Raw genomic sequence first — 15,785 nt, forward strand, 5'->3', positions numbered from 1 at the left:
GCAGACAGACATACATGCAGACAGACAGACTGCAGACAGACAGGCCTCAGACAGACAGACTGCAGACATGCAGACAGACAGACTGCAGACAGACAGGCCTCAGACAGACAGACTGCAGACATACAGACATACAGACTGCAGACAGACAGACTGCAGACAGACAGACAGACAGACAGACAGACAGACAGACAGACAGACAGACAGACAGACAGACAGACAGACTGCAGACAGATAGACAGACAGACAGACTGCAGACAGACAGACTGCAGACAGACAGACTGCAGACAGACTGCAGACAGATAGACAGACAGACTGCAGACAGATAGACAGACAGACTGCAGACAGATAGACAGACATACTGCAAACAGACAGACATACTGCAGACAGACAGACTGCAGACAGACAGACAGGCCTCAGACAGACAGGCCTCAGACAGACAGACTGCAGACAGATAGACAGACAGACTGCAGACAGACAGACTGCAGACAGACAGACAGACTGCAGACAGACAGACAGACTGCAGACAGACTGCAGACAGATAGACAGACAGACTGCAGACAGATAGACAGACAGACTGCAAACAGACAGACATACTGCAGACAGACAGACTGCAGACAGACAGACAGGCCTCAGACAGACAGGCCTCAGACAGACAGACTGCAGACAGACAGGCCTCAGACAGACAGACTGCAGACAGACAGACAGGCCTCAGACAGACAGGCCTCAGACAGACAGGCCTCAGACAGACAGACTGCAGACAGACAGACAGACAGACAGACAGACAGACAGACAGACAGACAGACAGACAGACAGACAGACAGACAGACAGACAGACAGACAGACAGACAGACAGACAGACAGACAGACAGACAGACAGACAGACAGACAGACAGACAGACAGACTGCAGACAGACAGACTGCAGACCGACAGACTGCAGACAGACAGACTGCAGACTGCAGACTGCAGACAGACAGACAGACAGACAGACAGACAGACAGACAGACAGACAGACAGACAGACAGACAGACAGACAGACAGACAGACAGACAGACAGACAGACAGACAGACAGACAGACAGACAGACAGACAGACAGACAGACAGACAGACAGACAGACAGACGTCTGTATGAGATCAGAGCAACAATAGGAAGGTGATCTGATGATCCTCAACCTTGGCTGCCATTGAAGCTAATAGTAAATCCAGTTAGCCAAGTTAAGCAGTGCAAATCCTTGGCAACAATAGTCAAGCTTAGTGCCCTTCAGCTACAACATCAACCATTCCAAGAATCACTCCCTACAGCCCTTACTATTGACCAAAACAGAATCACTCCCTACTGCCCTTACTATTGACCGGAGTTGACCAAAACAGAATCACTCCCTACAGCCCTTACTATTGACCAAAACAGAATCACTCCCTACAGCCCTTACTATTGACCGGAGTTGACCAAAACAGAATCACTCCCTACAGCCCTTACTATTGACCAAAACAGAATCACTCCCTACTGCCCTTACCATTGACCGGAGTTGACCAAAACAGAATCACTCCCTACTGCCCTTACTATTGACCAGAGTTGACCAAAACAGAATCACTCCCTACTGCCCTTACCATTGACCGGAGTTGACCAAAACAGAATCACTCCCTACTGCCCTTACTATTGACCAAAACAGAATCACTCCCTACAGCCCTTACTATTGACCAAAACAGAATCACTCCCTACTGCCCTTACCATTGACCGGAGTTGACCAAAACAGAATCACTCCCTACTGCCCTTACTATTTCTGACACTGTTTTCCACTTCAAAACAGTGTCTGTTTTTTACAGTTATTTTCTGTATGGCACAAGTTGTAATAAACATAGAACATGACACAGCTGTAAGAGTAGCCTTTACTGCATGAGTAAATGACTGGAGATGGGACAATATCATGTCCCACAACCGCAAGGCTCTCTCTTTCCAGTGGAAAACATGTAACTGCATTTTAGTTACACGGCAAGATACAAAACACACTAAACAGACGCATTGTGGCAGAGTTTAAAAAGACATATTGACAAACTAAGAGACATATACATAATACTACTACTACTAGTATTAATATAACTACAACTATTACTACTAGAGAAAACAGAATTTGTCTCACTCCCTACTAGAAAACATTACTATTTGACTGAGCTACTACTACTAGAAAACATGTAGTATTTGTCTCCACTGGCTACTACTAGTAGAAAACATGTAGTATTTGTCTCCACTGGCTACTACTAGTATAAAACAGAATTTGTCTCCACTGGCTACTACTAGTATAAAACATGCAGTATTTGTCTGATGGCTACTACTACTAGTAGAAAACATGCAAATGGCTACTACTACTACTAGAAAACATGCAGTATTTGTCTGATGGCTACTACTACTACTACTACTAGTAGAAAACATGCAGTATTTGTCTGATGGCTACTACTACTAGTAGAAAACATGCAGTATTTGTCTGATGGCTATTACTACTACTAGAAAACATGCAGTATTTGTCTGATGGCTACTACTACTAGTAGAACACATTCAGTATTTGTCTGATGGCTACTACTACTACTGAGAAAACAGAATTTGTCTGATGGCTACTACTACTAGTAGAAAACATGCCTGATGGCTACTACTACTAGTAGAAAACATGCAGTATTTGTCTGATGGCTACTACTACTACTAGAAAACATGCAGTATTTGTCTGATGGCTACTACTACTAGTTGAAAACATGCAGAATGGCTACTACTAGTAGAAAACATGCAGTATTTACTGATGGCTACTACTACTAGAAAACATGTAATCTGATGGCTACTACTGCTACTAGAAAACATGCAGTATTTGTCTGATGGCTACTACTAGTAGAAAACATGTAGTATTTGTCTGATGGCTACTAAACTACTACTACTACTAGACAACATGTAGTATTTGTCTGATGGCTACTACTACAACTAGAAAACACATAGTATTTGTCTGATGGCTACTACTGACTAGAAAACATGTAGTAATGGCTACTGCTACTACTAGAAAACATGTAGTATTTGTCTCCACTGGCTACTACTAGTAGAAAACATGAGTATTTGTCTCCACTGGCTACTACTAGTATAAAACATGTAGTATTTGTCTCCACTGGCTACTACTTGTATAAAACAGCAGTATTTGTCTGATGGCTACTACTACTAGTAGAAAACATGCAGTATTTGTCTGATGGCTACTACTACTACTAGAAAACATGCAATTTGTCTGATGGCTACTACTACTACTACTACTATTGAAAACATGCAGTATTTGTCTGATGGCTACTACTACTACTAGAAAACATGCAGTATTTGTCTGATGGCTATTACTACTACTAGAAAACATGCAGTATTTGTCTGATGGCTACTACTACTAGTAGAACACATTCAGTATTTGTCTGATGGCTACTACTACTACTAGTAGAAAACATGCAATATTTGTCTGATGGCTACTAAACAGTAAAAACATGCAGTATTTGTCTGATGGCTACTACTACTAGTAGAAAACATGCAGTATTTGTCTGATGGCTACTACTACTACTAGAAAACATGCAGTATTTGTCTGATGGCTACAGCTACTAGTAGAAAACATGCAGTATTTGTCTGATGGCTACTACTAGTAGAAAACATGCAATTTGTCTGATGGCTACTACTACTAGAAAACATGTAGTATTTGTCTGATGGCTACTACTGCTACTAGAAAACATGCAGTATTTGTCTGATGGCTACTACTAGTAGAAAACATGTAGTATTTGTCTGATGGCTACTACTACTACTACTACTACTAGACAACATGTAGTATTTGTCTGATGGCTACTACTACAACTAGAAAACACATAGTATTTGTCTGATGGCTACTACTGCTACTAGAAAACATAGTATATTTGTCTGATGGCTACACTACTACTAGAAAACATGTAGTATTTGTCTGATGGCTACTACTGCTACTAGAAAACATGCAGTATTTGTCTGATGGCTACTACTGCTACTAGAAAACATGCAGTATTTGTCTGATGGCTACTACTGCTCCCTAGAAAACATGCAGTATTTGTCTGATGGCTACTACTACTACTAGAAAACATGTAGTATTTGTCTGATGGCTACTACTGCTACTAGAAAACATGCAGTATTTGTCTGATGGCTACTACTACTACTAGAAAACAGTATTTGTCTGATGGCTACTACTGCTACTAGAAAACATGCAGTATTTGTCTGATGGCTACTACTACTACTAGAAAACATGTAGTATTTGTCTGATGGCTACTACTGCTACTAGAAAACATGCAGTATTTGTCTGATGGCTACTACTACTACTAGAAAACATGTAGTATTTGTCTGATGGCTACTACTGCTACTAGAAAACATGTAGTATTTGTCTGATGGCTACTGCTACTACTAGAAAACATGTAGTATTTGTCTGATGGCTACTACTGCTACTAGAAAACATGCAGTATTTGTCTGATGGCTACTACTACTAGAAAACATGCAGTATTTGTCTGATGGCTACTACTGCTACTAGAAAACATGCAGTATTTGTCTGATGGCTACTACTACTACTAGAAAACATGTAGTATTTGTCTGATGGCTACTACTGCTACTAGAAAACATGCAGTATTTGTCTGATGGCTACTACTACTACTAGAAAACATGTAGTATTTGTCTGATGGCTACTACTGCTACTAGAAAACATGCAGTATTTGTCTGATGGCTACTACTACTACTAGAAAACATGTAGTATTTGTCTGATGGCTACTACTGCTACTAGAAAACATGCAGTATTTGTCTGATGGCTACTACTACTACTAGAAAACATGTAGTATTTGTCTGATGGCTACTACTGCTACTAGAAAACATGTAGTATTTGTCTGATGGCTACTACTACTAGAAAACATGCAGTATTTGTCTGATGGCTACTACTACTACTAGAAAACATGCAGTATTTGTCTGATGGCTACTACTACTACTAGAAAACATGTAGTATTTGTCTGATGGCTACTACTGCTACTAGAAAACATGCAGTATTTGTCTGATGGCTACTACTGCTACTAGAAAACATGTAGTATTTGTCTGATGGCTACTACTACTACTAGAAAACATGCAGTATTTGTCTGATGGCTACTACTGCTACTAGAAAACATGCAGCATTTGTCTGATGGCTACTACTACTACTAGAAAACATGTAGTATTTGTCTGATGGCTACTACTACTACTAGAAAACATGTAGTATTTGTCTGATGGCTACTACTACTACTACTACTAGAAAACATGTAGTATTTGTCTGATGGCTACTACTACAACTAGAAAACATGTAGTATTTGTCTGATGGCTACTACTACTACTAGAAAACATGCAGTATTTGTCTGATGGCTACTACTGCTACTAGAAAACATGTAGTATTTGTCTGATGGCTACTACTACTACTACTACTAGAAAACATGTAGTATTTGTCTGATGGCTACTACTACTAGAAAACATGTAGTATTTGTCTGATGGCTACTACTGCTACTAGAAAACATGTAGTATTTGTCTGATGGCTACTACTACTACTACTAGAAAACACGTAGTATTTGTCTGATGGCTACTACTACTACTAGAAAACACATAGTATTTGTCTGATAGCTACTACTGCTACTAGAAAACATGCAGTATTTGTCTGATGGCTACTACTGCTACTAGAAAACATGCAGCATTTGTCTGATGGCTACTACTGCTACTAGAAAACATGCAGTATTTGTCTGATGGCTACTACTGCTACTAGAAAACATGCAGTATTTGTCTGATGGCTACTACTGCTACTAGAAAACATGCAGTATTTGTCTGATGGCTACTACTACTAGTAGAAAACATGCAGTATTTGTCTGATGGCTACTACTACTAATAGAAAACATGCAGTATTTGTCTGATGGCTACTACTACTAGTAGAAAACATGCAGTATTTGTCTGATGGCTACTTCTGCTACTAGAAAACATGCAGTATTTGTCTGATGGCTACTACTACTACTAGAAAACATGTAGTATTTGTCTGATGGCTACTACTGCTACTAGAAAACATGCAGTATTTGTCTGATGGCTACTACTACTACTAGAAAACATGTAGTATTTGTCTGATGGCTACTACTGCTACTAGAAAACATGCAGTATTTGTCTGATGGCTACTACTACTACTAGAAAACATGTAGTATTTGTCTGATGGCTACTACTGCTACTAGAAAACATGCAGTATTTGTCTGATGGCTACTACTACTACTAGAAAACATGTAGTATTTGTCTGATGGCTACTACTGCTACTAGAAAACATGTAGTATTTGTCTGATGGCTACTACTGCTACTAGAAAACATGCAGTATTTGTCTGATGGCTACTACTACTACTAGAAAACATGCAGTATTTGTCTGATGGCTACTACTACTACTAGAAAACATGTAGTATTTGTCTGATGGCTACTACTGCTACTCGAAAACATGCAGTATTTGTCTGATGGCTACTACTGCTACTAGAAAACATGTAGTATTTGTCTGATGGCTACTACTGCTACTAGAAAACATGCAGTATTTGTCTGATGGCTACTACTGCTACTAGAAAACATGCAGCATTTGTCTGATGGCTACTACTACTACTAGAAAACATGTAGTATTTGTCTGATGGCTACTACTACTACTAGAAAACATGTAGTATTTGTCTGATGGCTACTACTACTACTACTACTAGAAAACATGTAGTATTTGTCTGATGGCTACTACTACAACTAGAAAACATGTAGTATTTGTCTGATGGCTACTACTACTACTAGAAAACATGCAGTATTTGTCTGATGGCTACTACTGCTACTAGAAAACATGTAGTATTTGTCTGATGGCTACTACTACTACTACTACTAGAAAACACGTAGTATTTGTCTGATGGCTACTACTACTAGAAAACATGTAGTATTTGTCTGATGGCTACTACTGCTACTAGAAAACATGTAGTATTTGTCTGATGGCTACTACTACTACTACTAGAAAACACGTAGTATTTGTCTGATGGCTACTACTACTACTAGAAAACACATAGTATTTGTCTGATGGCTACTACTGCTACTAGAAAACATGCAGTATTTGTCTGATGGCTACTACTGCTACTAGAAAACATGCAGCATTTGTCTGATGGCTACTACTGCTACTAGAAAACATGCAGTATTTGTCTGATGGCTACTACTGCTACTAGAAAACATGCAGTATTTGTCTGATGGCTACTACTGCTACTAGAAAACATGCAGTATTTGTCTGATGGCTACTACTACTAGTAGAAAACATGCAGTATTTGTCTGATGGCTACTACTACTAATAGAAAACATGCAGTATTTGTCTGATGGCTACTACTACTAGTAGAAAACATGCAGTATTTGTCTGATGGCTACTTCTGCTACTAGAAAACATGCAGTATTTGTCTGATGGCTACTACTACTAGTAGAAAACATGCAGTATTTGTCTGATGGCTACTTCTGCTACTAGAAAACATGTAGTATTTGTCTGATGGCTACTACTACTAGTAGAAAATTTGTCTCCACTGGCTACTACTACTAGAAAACATGTAGTATTTGTCTCCACTGGCTACTACTAGTAGAACACATGTAGTATTTGTCTCCACTGGCTACTACTAGTATAAAACATGTAGTATTTGTCTCCACTGGCTACTACTAGTATAAAACATGCAGTATTTGTCTGATGGCTACTACTACTAGTAGAAAACATGCAGTATTTGTCTGATGGCTACTACTACTACTAGAAAACATGCAGTATTTGTCTGATGGCTACTACTACTACTATTACTAGTAGAAAACATGCAGTATTTGTCTGATGGCTACTACTACTACTAGAAAACATGCAGTATTTGTCTGATGGCTATTACTACTACTAGAAAACATGCAGTATTTGTCTGATGGCTACTACTACTAGTAGAACACATTCAGTATTTGTCTGATGGCTACTACTACTACTAGTAGAAAACATGCAATATTTGTCTGATGGCTACTACTACTATTAGAAAACATGCAGTATTTGTCTGATGGCTACTACTACTACTACTAGTAGAAAACATACAGTATTTGTCTGATGGCTACTACTACTAGTAGAAAACAGTATTTGTCTGATGGCTACTACTACTACTACTAGTAGAAAACATACACTATTTGTCTGATGGCTACTACTACTAGTAGAAAACATGTAGTATTTGTCTGATGGCTACTACTACTAGTAGAAAACATACAGTATTTGTCTGATGGCTACTACTACTACTAGAAAACAGTATTTGTCTGATGGCTACTACTACTACTAGAAAACAGTATTTGTCTGATGGCTACTACTACTACTAGAAAACAGTATTTGTCTGATGGCTACTACTACTACTAGAAAACAGTATTTGTCTGATGGCTACTACTACTACTAGAAAACAGTATTTGTCTGATGGCTACTACTACTACTAGAAAACAGTATTTGTCTGATGGCTACTACTACTACTAGAAAACAGTATTTGTCTGATGGCTACTACTACTACTAGAAAACAGTATTTGTCTGATGGCATGGTGAACTCTCCAAGCAGGGCCAACACACCCTCATTAGACCCAGTACAAAGTTTTATTTAACCTTTAACCCTAAAGCCACAGAGTCATCAACCCTATGAAGGATTACCCCACATACACACTCATTACCGGACTGACAGTAATACACACACACACACACACACACACACACACACACACACACACACACACACACACACACACACACACACACACACACACACACACACACACACACACACACACACACACACACACACACACACACACACACACACACACAGCAGATTAAGGGTGTTTTGTGGAAAGCTTTCAGGATAAAGTAACACAAGAAGGGTTTCAAATCTACCAGTAATTTACCAAAGTTACCGTAATATTCAGTCATTTTGGTAATTAACAGGTAGTCTATGGCAATCTATGGTAATTTTTGTAATTCATGTATTGTATCCATATTGTCCATGAGTTTTTAGTAGATAGTCAATATGGTTAAAGAGAAAATGAATTCATGAACAAAAGCATCTAATCAACAATGACATTTTATTTTCTGTTAACTCTGCAACTCTTCCAACTATTGGCTTTTTTCAGAGCTGCCAACAGTTTGGCGGCAAAACTTTTACAACAAAGACATGTTGACATAGTAAGATACATGTGTAACATGCATAAAGGATATTTCATGTTGAAACCCTCATATTAAACACCAGTGGTACTGATATTTAGGATCATGTTTTACAGCCTTGTCATCATGTTAGATATAGAGCCTTCAGAAAGTATTTCACATGCTGAAACCCTCATATTAAACACCAGTGGTATTGATATTTAGGATCATGTTTTACAGCCTTGTCATCATGTTAGATATAGAGCCTTCAGAAAGTATTCACACAGCTTTACTTTTTCGACATGTTGTTGTGTTACAAATTTAAAATAAAATGTATTTAATTGAGAGAGAAAAAATGGTAAACGATCTACACAAAATATTCTGTTCGGTCAAAGTAGATTAAAAATTAACATTTGTGAAAGAAATATGAAAAATGAAACAGTATTATATCTTGATTTAATAAGTATTTAACCACGAGTCAATACATGTTAGAATCACCTTCGGCAGCGATTACACCTGTGAGTTTAAGAGCATTGGGTTAGGGTGAGAGTATTGGGTTAGGGTTAGAGCATTGGGTTAGGGTAAGGGTTAGAGCATTGGGTTAGGGTTAGAGCATTGGGTTAGGGTTAGGGTTAGAGTATTGGGTTAGGGTTAGGGTGAGAGTATTGGGTTAGGGTTAGAGCATTGGGTTAGGGTAAGGGTTAGAGCATTGGGTTAGGGTGAGAGTATTGGGTTAGGGTTAGGGTGAGAGTATTGGGTTAGGGTTAGAGCATTGGGTTAGGGTTAGAGCATTGGGTTAGGGTGAGAGTATTGGGTTAGGGTTCGAGCATTGGGTTAGGGTTAGGGTTAGAGCATTGGGTTAGGGTTAGAGCATTGGGTTAGAGCATTGGGTTAGGGTGAGAGTATTGGGTTAGGGTTAGAGCATTGGGTTAGGGTTAGGGTTAGAACATTGGGTTAGGGTTAGAGCATTGGGTTAGAGCATTGGGTTAGAGTTAGAGCATTGGGTTAGGGTTAGAGCATTGGGTTAGGGTTAGAGCATTGGGTTAGGGTTAGGGTTAGAGCATTGGGTTAGGGTTAGAGCATTGGGTTAGAGCATTGGGTTAGAGTTAGAGCATTGGGTTAGGGTTAGAGCATTGGGTTAGAGTTATAGCATTGGGTTAGGGTTAGAGCTTTGGGTTAGGGTTAGAGCTTTGGGTTAGGGTTAGAGCATTGGGTTAGGGTTAGAGCATTGGGTTAGGGTTAGGGTTAGAGCATTGGGTTAGGGTTAGTGCATTGGGTTAGGGTTAGAGCATTGGGTTAGGGTGAGAGTATTGGGTTAGGGTGAGAGTATTGGGTTAGGGTTAGGGTTAGAATATTGGGTTAGAGTTAGAGCATTGGGTTAGGGTTAGGGTTGGAGCATTGGGTTAGGGTTAGAGCATTGGGTTAGAGTTAGAGCATTGGGTTAGGGTTAGAGCATTGGGTTAGGGTTAGAGCATTGGTTTAGGGTTAGCGCATTGGTTTAGGGTTAGCGCATTGGGTTAGAGTTAGCGCATTGGGTTAGGGTTAGAGCATTGGGTTAGGGTTAGAGCATTGGGTTAGGGTTAGAGCATTGGGTTAGGGTTAAAGCATTGGGTTAGGGTTAGGGTTAGGGTTAGAGCATTGGGTTAGGGTTAGCGCATTGGGTTAGGGTTAGAGCATTGGGTTAGGGTTAGGGTTAGGGCATTGGGTTAGGGTTAGTGCATTGGGTTAGGGTTAGAGCATTGGGTTAGGGTTAGAGCATTGGGTTAGAGCATTGGGTTAGAGTTAGAGCATTGGGTTAGGGTTAGAGCATTGGGTTAGGGTTAGAGCATTGGGTTAGGGTTAGAGCATTGGGTTAGGGTTAGGGTTAGAGCATTGGGTTAGGGTTAGAGCATTGGGTTAGGGTTAGAGCATTGGGTTAGGGTTAGAGTTATAGCATTGGGTTAGGGTTAGAGCATTGGGTTAGGGTTAGAGCATTGGGTTAGAGCATTGGGTTAGAGCATTGGGTTAGAGTTAGAGCATTGGGTTAGAGTTAGAGCATTGGGTTAGGGTTAAAGCATTGGGTTAGGGTTAGAGCATTGGGTTAGGGTTAGAGCATTGGGTTAGGGTTAGAGCATTGGGTTAGGGTTAGCGCATTGGGTTAGGGTTAGGGTTAGAGCATTGGGTTAGAGCATTGGGTTAGGGTTAGAGCATTGGGTTAGGGTTAGAGCATTGGGTTAGAGTTATAGCATTGGGTTAGGGTTAGATCATTGGGTTAGAGTTATAGCATTGGGTTAGGGTTAGGGTTAGAGCATTGAGTTAGAACATTGGGTTAGAGTTATAGCATTGGGTTAGGGTTATAGCATTGGGTTAGAGTTATAGCATTGGGTTAGGGTTAGAGCATTGGGTTAGAGTTATAGCAGTGGGTTAGAGCATTGGGTTAGAGTTATAGCATTGGGTTAGGGTTGGAGCATTGGGTTAGGGTTAGAGCATTGGGTTAGGGTTATAGCATTGGGTTAGAGTTATAGCATTGGGTTAGAGTTATAGCATTGGGTTAGAGTTATAGCATTGGGTTAGAGTTATAGCATTGGGTTAGAGCATTGGGTTAGGGTTATAGCATTGGGTTAGAGTTATAGCATTGGGTTAGAGTTATAGCATTGGGTTAGGGTTAGAGCATTGGGTTAGGGTTAGAGCATTGGGTTAGGGTTAGAGCATTGGGTTAGGGTTAGAGCATTGGGTTAGGGTTAGAGCATTGGGTTAGGGTTAGAGCATTGGGTTAGGGTTATAGCATTGGGTTAGGGTTATAGCATTGGGTTAGAGTTATAGCATTGGGTTAGAGCATTGGGTTAGAGTTATAGCATTGGGTTAGGGTTATAGCATTGGGTTAGGGTTATAGCATTGGGTTAGGGTTATAGCATTGGGTTAGGGTTATAGCATTGGGTTAGGGTTATAGCATTGGGTTAGGGTTATAGCATTGGGTTAGGGTTAGAGCATTGGGTTAGAGTTATAGCATTGGGTTAGGGTTAGAGCATTGGGTTAGAGCATTGGGTTAGAGTTAGAGCATTGGGTTAGGGTTAGAGCATTGGGTTAGGGTTAGAGCATTGGTTTAGGGTTAGCGCATTGGGTTAGGGTTAGCGCATTGGGTTAGAGTTAGCGCATTGGGTTAGGGTTAGAGCATTGGGTTAGGGTTAGAGCATTGGGTTAGGGTTAGAGCATTGGGTTAGGGTTAAAGCATTGGGTTAGGGTTAGGGTTAGGGTTAGAGCATTGGGTTAGGGTTAGCGCATTGGGTTAGGGTTAGAGCATTGGGTTAGGGTTAGGGTTAGAGCATTGGGTTAGGGTTAGTGCATTGGGTTAGGGTTAGAGCATTGGGTTAGGGTTAGAGCATTGGGTTATAGCATTGGGTTAGGGTTAGAGCATTGGGTTAGGGTTAGAGCATTGGGTTAGAGCATTGGGTTAGAGCATTGGGTTAGAGCATTGGGTTAGAGTTAGAGCATTGGGTTAGAGTTAGAGCATTGGGTTAGGGTTAGAGCATTGGGCTAGGGTTAGAGCATTGGGTTAGGGTTAGAGCATTGGGTTAGGGTTAGAGCATTGGGTTAGAGCATTGGGTTAGGGTTAGAGCATTGGGTTCGGGTTAGCGCATTGGGTTAGGGTTAGAGCATTGGGTTAGAGCATTGGGTTAGGGTTAGAGCATTGGGTTAGGGTTAGAGCATTGGGTTAGAGTTATAGCATTGGGTTAGGATTAGAGCATTGGGTTAGGGTTAGAGCATTGGGTTAGAGTTATAACATTGGGTTAGGGTTAGAGCATTGGGTTAGGGTTAGAGCATTGGGTTAGAGTTATAGCATTGGGTTAGGGTTAGAGCATTGGGTTAGAGTTATAGCATTGGGTTAGAGTTATAGCATTGGGTTAGGGTTAGAGCATTGGGTTAGTGTTAGAGCATTGGGTTAGAGCATTGGGTTAGAGCATTGGGTTAGAGTTAGAGCATTGGGTTAGAGTTAGAGCATTGGGTTAGGGTTAAAGCATTGGGTTAGGGTTAGAGCATTGGGTTAGGGTTAGAGCATTGGGTTAGGGTTAGAGCATTGGGTTAGAGCATTGGGTTAGGGTTAGAGCATTGGGTTAGGATTAGCGCATTGGGATAGGGTTAGGGTTAGAGCATTGGGTTAGAGCATTGGGTTAGGGTTAGAGCATTGGGTTAGGGTTAGAGCATTGGGTTAGGGTTAGAGCATTGGGTTAGAGCATTGGGTTAGAGTTATAGCATTGGGTTAGGGTTAGATCATTGGGTTAGAGTTATAGCATTGGGTTAGGGTTAGGGTTAGAGCATTGGGTTAGGGTTAGAGCATTGGGATAGGGTTAGGGTTAGAGTTATAGCATTGGGTTAGAGCATTGGGTTAGAGTTATAGCATTGGGTTAGGGTTATAGCATTGGGTTAGAGTTATAGCATTGGGTTAGGGTTAGAGCATTGGGTTAGTGTTATAGCATTGGGTTAGAGCATTGGGTTAGAGTTATAGCATTGGGTTAGGGTTAGCGCATTGGGTTAGGGTTAGAGCATTGGGTTAGAGTTATAGCATTGGGTTAGGGTTATAACATTGGGTTAGGGTTAGAGCATTGGGTTAGGTTTAGAGCATTGGGTTAGAATTATAGCATTGGGTTAGAGTTATAGCATTGGGTTAGGGTTAGAGCATTGGGTTAGAGTTATAGCATTGGGTTAGGGTTAGAGCATTGGGTTAGGGTTAGAGCATTGGGTTAGAGCATTGGGTTAGAGTTATAGCATTGGGTTAGGGTTAGATCATTGGGTTAGAGTTAGAGCATTGGGTTAGGGTTAGGGTTAGAGCATTGGGTTAGGGTTAGAGCATTGGGTTAGGGTTAGGGTTAGAGTTATAGCATTGGGTTAGAGCATTGGGTTAGAGTTATAGCATTGGGTTAGGGTTATAGCATTGGGTTAGGGTTATAGCATTGGGTTAGAGTTATAGCATTGGGTTAGGGTTAGAGCATTGGGTTAGTGTTATAGCATTGGGTTAGAGCATTGGGTTAGAGTTATAGCATTGGGTTAGGGTTAGAGCATTGGGTTAGGGTTAGAGCATTGGGTTAGAGTTATAGCATTGGGTTAGGGTTAGAGCATTGGGTTAGAGTTATAACATTGGGTTAGGGTTAGAGCATTGGGTTAGGGTTATAGCATTGGGTTAGGGTTAGAGCATTGGGTTAGAGTTATAACATTGGGTTAGGGTTAGAGCATTGGGTTAGAGTTATAGCATTGGGTTAGGGTTAGAGCATTGGGTTAGAGTTATAACATTGGATTAGGGTTAGAGCATTGGGTTAGAATTATAGCATTGGGTTAGAGTTATAGCATTGGGTTAGGGTTAGAGCATTGGGTTAGAGTTATAGCATTGGGTTAGAGTTATAGCATTGGGTTAGAATTATAGCATTGGGTTAGAATTATAGCATTGGGTTAGGGTTAGAGCATTGGGTTAGAGTTATAGCATTGGGTTAGAGTTAGAGCATTGGGTTAGAATTATAGCATTGGGTTAGAGTTATAGCATTGGGTTAGGGTTAGAGCATTGGGTTAGAGTTATAGCATTGGGTTAGAATTATAGCATTGGGTTAGAATTATAGCATTGGGTTAGGGTTAGAGCATTGGGTTAGAGTTATAGCATTGGGTTAGAGTTAGAGCATTGGGTTAGAATTATAGCATTGGGTTAGAGTTATAGCATTGGGTTAGGGTTAGAGCATTGGGTTAGAGTTATAGCATTGGGTTAGAGTTAGAGCATTGGGTTAGGGTTAGAGCATTGGGTTAGAGTTATAGCATTGGGTTAGGGTTAGAGCATTGGGTTAGGGTTAGAGCATTGGGTTAGGGTTAGAGCATTGGGTTAGAATTATAGCATTGGGTTAGAGTTATAGCATTGGGTTAGGGTTAGAGCATTGGGTTAGAGTTATAGCATTGGGTTAGGGTTAGAGCATTGGGTTAGGGTTAGAGCATTGGGTTAGGGTTAGAGCATTGGGTTAGAGTTATAGCATTGGGTTAGGGTTAGAGCATTGGGTTAGAGTTATAGCATTGGGTTAGGGTTAGAGCATTGGGTTAGTTATAGCATTGGGTTAGGGTTAGAGCATTGGGTTAGGGTTAGAGCATTGGGTTAGGGTTAGAGCATTGGGTTAGAGTTATAGCATTGGGTTAGGGTTAGAGCATTGGGTTAGGGTTAGAGCATTGGGTTAGAGTTATAGCATTGGGTTAGGGTTAGAGCATTGGGTTAGAGTTATAGCATTGGGATAGGGTTATAGCATTGGGTTAGAGTTATAGCATTGGGTTAGGGTTAGAGCATTGGGTTAGGGTTAGAGCATTGGGTTAGGGTTAGAGCATTGGGTTAGAGTTATAGCATTGGGTTAGGGTTAGAGCATTGGGTTAGGGTTAGAGCATTGGGTTAGGGTTAGAGCATTGGGTTAGAATTATAGCATTGGGTTAGAGTTATAGCATTGGGTTAGGGTTAGAGCATTGGGTTAGAGTTATAGCATTGGGTTAGGGTTAGAGCATTGGGTTAGGGTTAGAGCATTGGGTTAGAGCATTGGGTTAGAGTTATAGCATTGGGTTAGGGTTAGATCATTGGGTTAGAGTTAGAGCATTGGGTTAGGGTTAGGGT

The sequence above is a fragment of the Oncorhynchus gorbuscha genome, linkage group LG05 (assembly GCF_021184085.1).
Source record: "Oncorhynchus gorbuscha isolate QuinsamMale2020 ecotype Even-year linkage group LG05, OgorEven_v1.0, whole genome shotgun sequence".
In the NCBI taxonomy this organism is placed as follows: domain Eukaryota; kingdom Metazoa; phylum Chordata; class Actinopteri; order Salmoniformes; family Salmonidae; genus Oncorhynchus; species Oncorhynchus gorbuscha.